The following is a 7,500-nucleotide window of genomic DNA, read 5'->3' as shown; positions in this document are numbered from 1 at the left end:
GACACATGAACATCGACATTTCGAACGCACATTGCGGTCCACGGATACAATTCCTGGACCACGCCTGGCTGAGGGTCGTTTACGTAACCATAAACTGCTTGCGTTGCTCTTGTAAGTCCCCGCCGTCGCTTACCTCTCCAAATATATTTTTGGAGGGCGCCAAAGAGCGTTTCGGAGTCGGGTTGCAAAGATGCTACGTACGAGCGAATGATGGGCGTTTCGTCGGCGTTTGTCGCGGTTCTGTGAAAATTGCCAATTTTTGCATTGCGTCTTATAAACACATACAAATATATATATATCTAGTTTCCACGAGAGGCGAAGTAGGGATTGGTATTTCTTACGTTCGGACTTGCGTGAGTGTTTTTACGGTGTCGTGAGTCGTATTGAAAATACGACCGCCCGTAAGGCACCGCTTCGACGAGGATCTCCAAATCTCTCACCTTCTCTGCGAAACGATTCGCCTTGCGGAAAGAAGCGTTTCCACTCATGAACATTTAACGCGCTCCCGACGTCGCCTGAAATGATGCGTATATACGAAAGAGGTATATTTACAAGAGTCTCGCGAGACTACAGAGATGGACACACAAATTATAAAAGAAAGAAAGAATACTGTGTGGCACACAGAGTGTGTGTGGTGTGGCAATGTTAAGCCCCAGGGAGAGAATATGCCTGTGCGTGGATGAGTTTCTTAACTCTACGTTATAATTGCCATACGGCGGAGGGTCGTCGTTGCCGGCGATTTCGACAAACACACATTCCTTTTCGAGTCTTCGAGGGAAGAGACGAAAGAGATCTCTCGTTCTATCGCGAACGCTTTGATGATCGATGGACAGCGGAGCAAAGCGCAGCAATGTGCGGGATGAGCACGTCGTACTTGATCGGGTCGGAATTATTCCCCGTCGTCGACGTGTCCTCGCTAATCTGTGCGATTGCCATTCCATCGCCACGTTCGCGTTGAATCGTATTGATGACGGCCTATGAGCGTCTTGAGATCTTACTCTCTTTCTCTCGTGTCTCTAATTTGGTTTTGCGTTTGATCGATGATAAATCGTTTCGTGCGCAACGTTTCTGTACCCCCGTGGTTTTTGGTTCAATTATATAGAAGTAGAGAGAAAAAGAAATCCCACCGGGTTATATGTATTATTATTTTTTTTTTTTAATAATATGTATACTCCTCTATTGGCGAGGCTTATTTCGAACTTGATTGTCACACGACGCAAAAGACACACTTGTGTGTTCACGCACGGAACAGCACCGCGGAGAGAGAAAAGGTATATCCAATGATGAGAACCTTTATGTCGGTCGCCCCATGTCTTTTCTTTTCTTCATTGTCGATTCGTGCGGAACCGCGCGATCTGTCGGTCGTCCAGTCCCCGAAAGTTCTTTTCGACGGACGTTAAAGTTAACCGGCCAGATCGTCTAGCGAGAGTTTCCGATCGACGAGAGATGAAGAAAGAATTATATTGACACTTTGGTGTGGCGCATAAGGCATATATCGGTTTTTTGTTTACCTTTTTCTCTCTTCTGTCGTGTAGTGTTGTTTCGTTTTCTTTTTTTTTCTTTTTTTTTTGTGCTTTGTACGTTTTCGCGAGTACTACTTTTACGCTCTTTCGGCCGAAACACACAAAATTTTGTATCACGTACGACGACCTCAGAGTAGGCGAGATTACCCGCTGAATTTAAGCATATTACTAAGCGGAGGAAAAGAAACTAACAAGGATTTCCTTAGTAGCGGCGAGCGAACAGGAATTAGCCCAGCACTGAATCCCGCGGTTCTGCCGTTGGGAAATGTAGTGTTCAGGAGGGTCAATTTATCCCGAGACGTCGAACCGCGTCCAAGTCCATCTTGAATGGGGCCATTTACCCGTAGAGGGTGCCAGGCCCGTAGCGACTGGTACGCGTTTCGGGAGGACCTCTCCTTAGAGTCGGGTTGCTTGAGAGTGCAGCCCTAAGTGGGTGGTAAACTCCATCTAAGGCTAAATATGACCACGAGACCGATAGCGAACAAGTACCGTGAGGGAAAGTTGAAAAGAACTTTGAAGAGAGAGTTCAAGAGTACGTGAAACCGTTCAGGGGTAAACCTGAGAAACCCAAAAGATCGAATGGGGAGATTCATCGTCGACGAGGCTGGCTTCCGTTGGTGCGCAGATAGCCCGTAATGGGCCACTTCGGTGGTTCCAGTGCGAGGGTACACCATCTTCGGCAAATGTTCCGGTCGCGTAGTCGTGCACTTCTCCCTTAGTAGAACGTCGCGACCCGTTGCGTGTCGGTCTACGGCTCGAGTTGTTGCCTGTCGTGTCGCCTTCGTGCGCACACGGCAGACGCTCGATCGCCTGGCCGGCTGCGTGACGGTACTCTGACGGTATCGGGCCGCAACCAATCCATTTTCGAATGTGTGTGCGTCAGGCCCGCCGCAAGCTCGGTTAGTTTGTCACCCGGATGGTACGGACCTAGCGCCGGCTCCGGGCCTAACCAGCTGTTAGCAGGCGGTGTCCTCGGACTGGCCAAGCTTTGAATTACCGGTCAGCGACGCTACTGCTTTGGGTACTCTCAGGACCCGTCTTGAAACACGGACCAAGGAGTCTAACATGTGCGCGAGTCATTGGGACATGTAAACCTAAAGGCGCAATGAAAGTGAAGATCGTACCTTAGCGTCGATCAAGGGAGGATGGGCCGCGTCACGATGCGGCCTCGCACTCCCGGGGCGTCTCGTTCTCATTGCGAGAAGAGGCGCACCCAGAGCGTACACGTTGGGACCCGAAAGATGGTGAACTATGCCTGGTCAGGACGAAGTCAGGGGAAACCCTGATGGAGGTCCGTAGCGATTCTGACGTGCAAATCGATCGTCGGAACTGGGTATAGGGGCGAAAGACTAATCGAACCATCTAGTAGCTGGTTCCCTCCGAAGTTTCCCTCAGGATAGCTGGCACTCGCTCGTTCTCTTTTGATGAACGTGTGCGAGTCTCATCTGGTAAAGCGAATGATTAGAGGCCTTGGGGCCGAAACGACCTCAACCTATTCTCAAACTTTAAATGGGTGAGATCTCTGGCTTGCTTGGATCAATGAAGCCACGAGATTATATTGGATCAGAGTGCCAAGTGGGCCAATTTTGGTAAGCAGAACTGGCGCTGTGGGATGAACCAAACGCAGAGTTAAGGCGCCTAAGTCGACGCTTATGGGATACCATGAAAGGCGTTGGTTGCTTAAGACAGCAGGACGGTGGCCATGGAAGTCGGAATCCGCTAAGGAGTGTGTAACAACTCACCTGCCGAAGCAACTAGCCCTGAAAATGGATGGCGCTGAAGCGTCGCGCCTATACTCCGCCGTCAGCGGCAAGTGAGGTTGACGTTAGCTTTTTTTAAAGGCGCGTCTTCCATGAAGCTCTGACGAGTAGGAGGGTCGCGGCGGTGTGCGCAGAAGGGTCTGGGCGTGAGCCTGCCTGGAGCCGCCGTCGGTGCAGATCTTGGTGGTAGTAGCAAATACTCCAGCGAGGCCCTGGAGGACTGACGTGGAGAAGGGTTTCGTGTGAACAGCCGTTGCACACGAGTCAGTCGATCCTAAGCCCTAAGAGAAATCCTATGTAGATGAGGTGTCCTAAGAGAGAGCAAAATATCATTAAATGATAAACACACACCCATCGGGCGAAAGGGAATCCGGTTTCTATTCCGGAACCCGGCAGCGGAACCGCTTACCAATCGGGCCCTCGTAAGAGTGTTCGTCGGGGTAACCCAAAATGACCTGGAGACGCCGTCGGGAGATCCGGGGAGAGTTTTCTTTTCTGTATAAGCGTTCGAGTTCCCTGGAAACCTCTAGCAGGGAGATAGGGTTTGGAACGCGAAGAGCACCGCAGTTGCGGCGGTGTCCGGATCTTCCCCTCGGACCTTGAAAATCCAGGAGAGGGCCACGTGGAGGTGTCGCGCCGGTTCGTACCCATATCCGCAGCAGGTCTCCAAGGTAAAGAGCCTCTAGTCGATAGATTAATGTAGGTAAGGGAAGTCGGCAAATTGGATCCGTAACTTCGGAATAAGGATTGGCTCTGAGGAGCGGGGCGTGTCGGGCTTGGTCGGGAAGCGGGTCTGGCTGACGTGCCGGGCCTGGGCGAGGTGAACACATTGATGGGAATCCGAGCTCGGTCCCGTGCCTTGGCCTCCCGCGGATCTTCCTTGCTGCGAGGCTTTCGTCTAGAACGATCGTCCTCTTCGGCCGCCATTCAACGCTCAGCTCAGAACTGGCACGGACTAGGGGAATCCGACTGTCTAATTAAAACAAAGCATTGCGATGGCCCCCACGGGTGTTGACGCAATGTGATTTCTGCCCAGTGCTCTGAATGTCAACGTGAAGAAATTCAAAAAAGCGCGGGTAAACGGCGGGAGTAACTATGACTCTCTTAAGGTAGCCAAATGCCTCGTCATCTAATTAGTGACGCGCATGAATGGATTAACGAGATTCCCTCTGTCCCTATCTACTGGGTCCTAGAAGGTCCAGGGTTTTATTCCCTGGTGCGCCAACCCCTCCTCCAAGTGGTAGGACCTGGACACCCTCGGGTGACGAACGGGGCTCTGGTTGGAAGTGCTCTTACGTGAGTGATCGCTTGCGATCACCGTGGCACTCGCAAAATCGGAAAACTCCTCGCCGTGGCAACGACCCACCGGAGCGTAACCCGGTGGTACGTCACGGGAGTGAGACCGAGGGTCTTACCTTAATTGTGTGTCGGACCGCGGGGAGAAAAACCCCTCAACAAATCCCGACCTCTAAGCCGGAGACCGCGGTGAAAGAGGGTCGACGTTCCCTGCACGAACGTCGATGATCGGTGGGAGCACTGATCGCCTAGTGGCTAAACCTCAGGACTAAGGCGAACCCTGTTGTATAAGCCTTCTCCCTGGAAAGGGCGTCACCCGGGGAGTGACTGTTTTTCGTCCCAACTCGTGGGAATAACATGGAACAAGATAATAAACAAACCAAAACAAAAAACAACAAAAACAAGACGAAGAAGGGAGAAAAGAAGGAGAATAGAGTTGGAGAAAAGGCTATAGCAGAGGCCAATAAAGAAACGAAAGAGAAACCAAAAAAGACAACTAAAAGCAAACAAATGGAAGAAACAAAATCATATGTGAAAGGGACATATACGGACTCAGACTCTCTGTCCGGAATTAGCGACTACGAATACGACTACGACGACTACTACAACTCAGACGTATCCTCAAACACTGATTTGAGAACATTGGTCAAGGCAGCAATGAAATCCGGATTGGGACCCCGGAGCGGCACTAAAAGGAAAAAAGGGAAAAGGAAAGTTGTAAGTGAAGCAGTATGCTTCAGTGACTCGGACTCCTCAATCGAGTCAATACCGAGCAAGTTCCCAAAGGAACAAACACAATCGGATGACGGGGCTATAAGACCCGTCACCGTTAAACTAGAGAGACTACCAATATTAGAGGGGCAGCTTATCCAAACCCCGCTTCAAAAGCTAGAGACACTTCTCCAGGCAGTGGCAATGCCGACGGCGCAGCGCGCCAGGTCAATAACTATTCTCGAAGAGTTAAGAGATAGTTTTAAAAATGAAGAGGAAATTTTCCTAGAAATGAGGGCCGAGTTAACTCGACAAAACAAGGAACTTCGAGACAAGCTCGAAGAGCTACAAAAAGAGAAACCACTGGAAGAGAAGCTGAATCAGCTCTCCGCAAAGTTGGACAGCCTTATGTCCGAGAAACGCAGTGGTGTCAAGGAGGCTCCGGCCCCCAAGCCACTACTGTACTCGGACATAATAAAGTCCAACAAGAGAACAAGGCAAGTGGCAAAGAAAACTGCTATACAGCAGTCTAAACCGATAGCGGCAATCTACCCTGCAAAGGGTAGTGAGATCTCGAATAGCGACGAGACAAAAAAGATTCTGTCGGAGTTCATAAACCCGACAGAACAGAAAATAAGAATCCGGAACGTGAGGAAACTTGCGAATTCCGGAATTCTCATAGAGACCGAAAGAAAAGAGGACCTTGAGCAAGTCCTCAAAAACAAGGCATTAAGGGAAAAAGTAGAGATCGGTCCCCTCCCTAGGAGGAGACCGAAAATAATAATATTTGGAGTCCCCTCTGACACGGCAGAGGAGGAACTCCTGAAAGCAATAAGAAATCAGAACCTCGAGCAGGACTCAGAGGAAAATTTAGAAGGGGAGTTTAAACTCCTCTTCAAAACTGGCAAAAGAGACCAGGAAACCACCAACTGGGTGGCAGAGACGTCCCCAAAGACCCGGAAGATCCTGTTGAGCAGGAACCGGGTCTTCATAGGATTCAACGCCCACGGCGTTAGAGATTATATAGCGGCGAGTCGATGCTTCAAATGCCAAGCATTTGGGCACGTCTCAAAGCACTGCAAGGCAAAGATTGACACATGCGGGCACTGTGGCAAAGACGGGCACGTCTATAAGGACTGCCCGACAATTAAAGAGAAACCCACTTGCATTAACTGCAAGAGAGCGGGAAAGCCGGCCAATCACGGCCTTAGAGACAAAAATTGTCCAGCGTACAAGTACGCCATAGAAAAATGCCTTAGTCGCACAGACTTTGGTAATAATGAAGTAACTTGAGTCCACTACTTTCAAACCCACCCTGACGATCCTCGCAGGCGATACCCCAACAACCGGGTATTGTGATCGTAGGGTGTAACCGGCGAAACGGCCTGAAAACCGCGCCCAACCTGCTAGAGACTGAGCGTTAAGCTGGTAACTCCGCCTCCTCGTGGCCCCCGCTGGAAACGTCCCTGCGTCGGTTACCATGCTGACCTGGGGACGGCCAAGCGAGTTACTTTCCGTATGGAACGGTCTACCCTATTGATGATCCAGAAATGGTGAGAGGGGGGTTTTTCCAAGTTCAGTCCATGTCATCTACGGACTTACCCTTCGCAGTGGTGTTGCTCTTCGGAGCATCGCTAAAGCAGATAGCACTAAGTGTTATCTGCTGCGTATGCCTGTACGGCGAGGAAGCGTACCCGATGCTGCCTTCGAGGTGGCCGGGTTTACACTAATGTCCCTATCTACTGGGTCTTAGAAGGTCCAGGGTTCTATTCCCTGGTGCGCCAACCCCCCCTCCACGCGGTAGGACCTGGAAACCCTCGGGTGACCAACGGGGCTCTGGTAGAAAGTGAGCTCTTACGTGAGTGAGTCCTATGTGATCACCGTGGCTCTGGCAGAAAGAGAGAGCTCCTACGTGAGTGAGTCCTATGCGATCACCGTGGCTCAAGTATAAGAGAGAGTTCTTACGAGAGTGAGTCCTATGTGATCACCGTGGCTCTGCCATAGAACGAGGGAGCTCCTGCGTGAGTGATAATTCTGCAATCACCGCGGCTCTCCGAGTAAACGTTAAACTACACGGCGTTTACCCATAAAGTTGCTTGTCGTGAGCTACCCAATCCCTACCGCAAACGGTAGGGCAACGGATGCCGCTTGCAGCTAGAAGTGTAGTACAGAGAAATAATTGAATCGAGGGAGCTCCTGCGTGAGTGATA

General features: G+C 50.7%; 1 non-coding gene across 1 annotated transcript in view; it reads left to right on the top strand.

Moving 5' to 3' along the window:
- The window catches only part of LOC143219598 (5.8S ribosomal RNA), a 155-nt gene extending 77 nt beyond the window's left edge, over positions 1-78 (top strand). The window contains exon 1 of the ribosomal RNA XR_013011392.1: positions 1-78. This exon is cut by the window's left edge and continues 77 nt beyond it. This is a non-coding gene — a ribosomal RNA (5.8S ribosomal RNA).
- The last annotated feature ends 7,422 nt before the right edge of the window (positions 79-7,500 follow it).

The sequence above is a fragment of the Lasioglossum baleicum genome, unplaced genomic scaffold (genome assembly GCF_051020765.1).
Source record: "Lasioglossum baleicum unplaced genomic scaffold, iyLasBale1 scaffold0055, whole genome shotgun sequence".
Taxonomy (NCBI): Eukaryota; Metazoa; Arthropoda; class Insecta; order Hymenoptera; family Halictidae; genus Lasioglossum; species Lasioglossum baleicum.
Note: the sequence above shows the minus strand (reverse complement) of the source record. Positions and strands in the feature narration are given on the sequence as shown.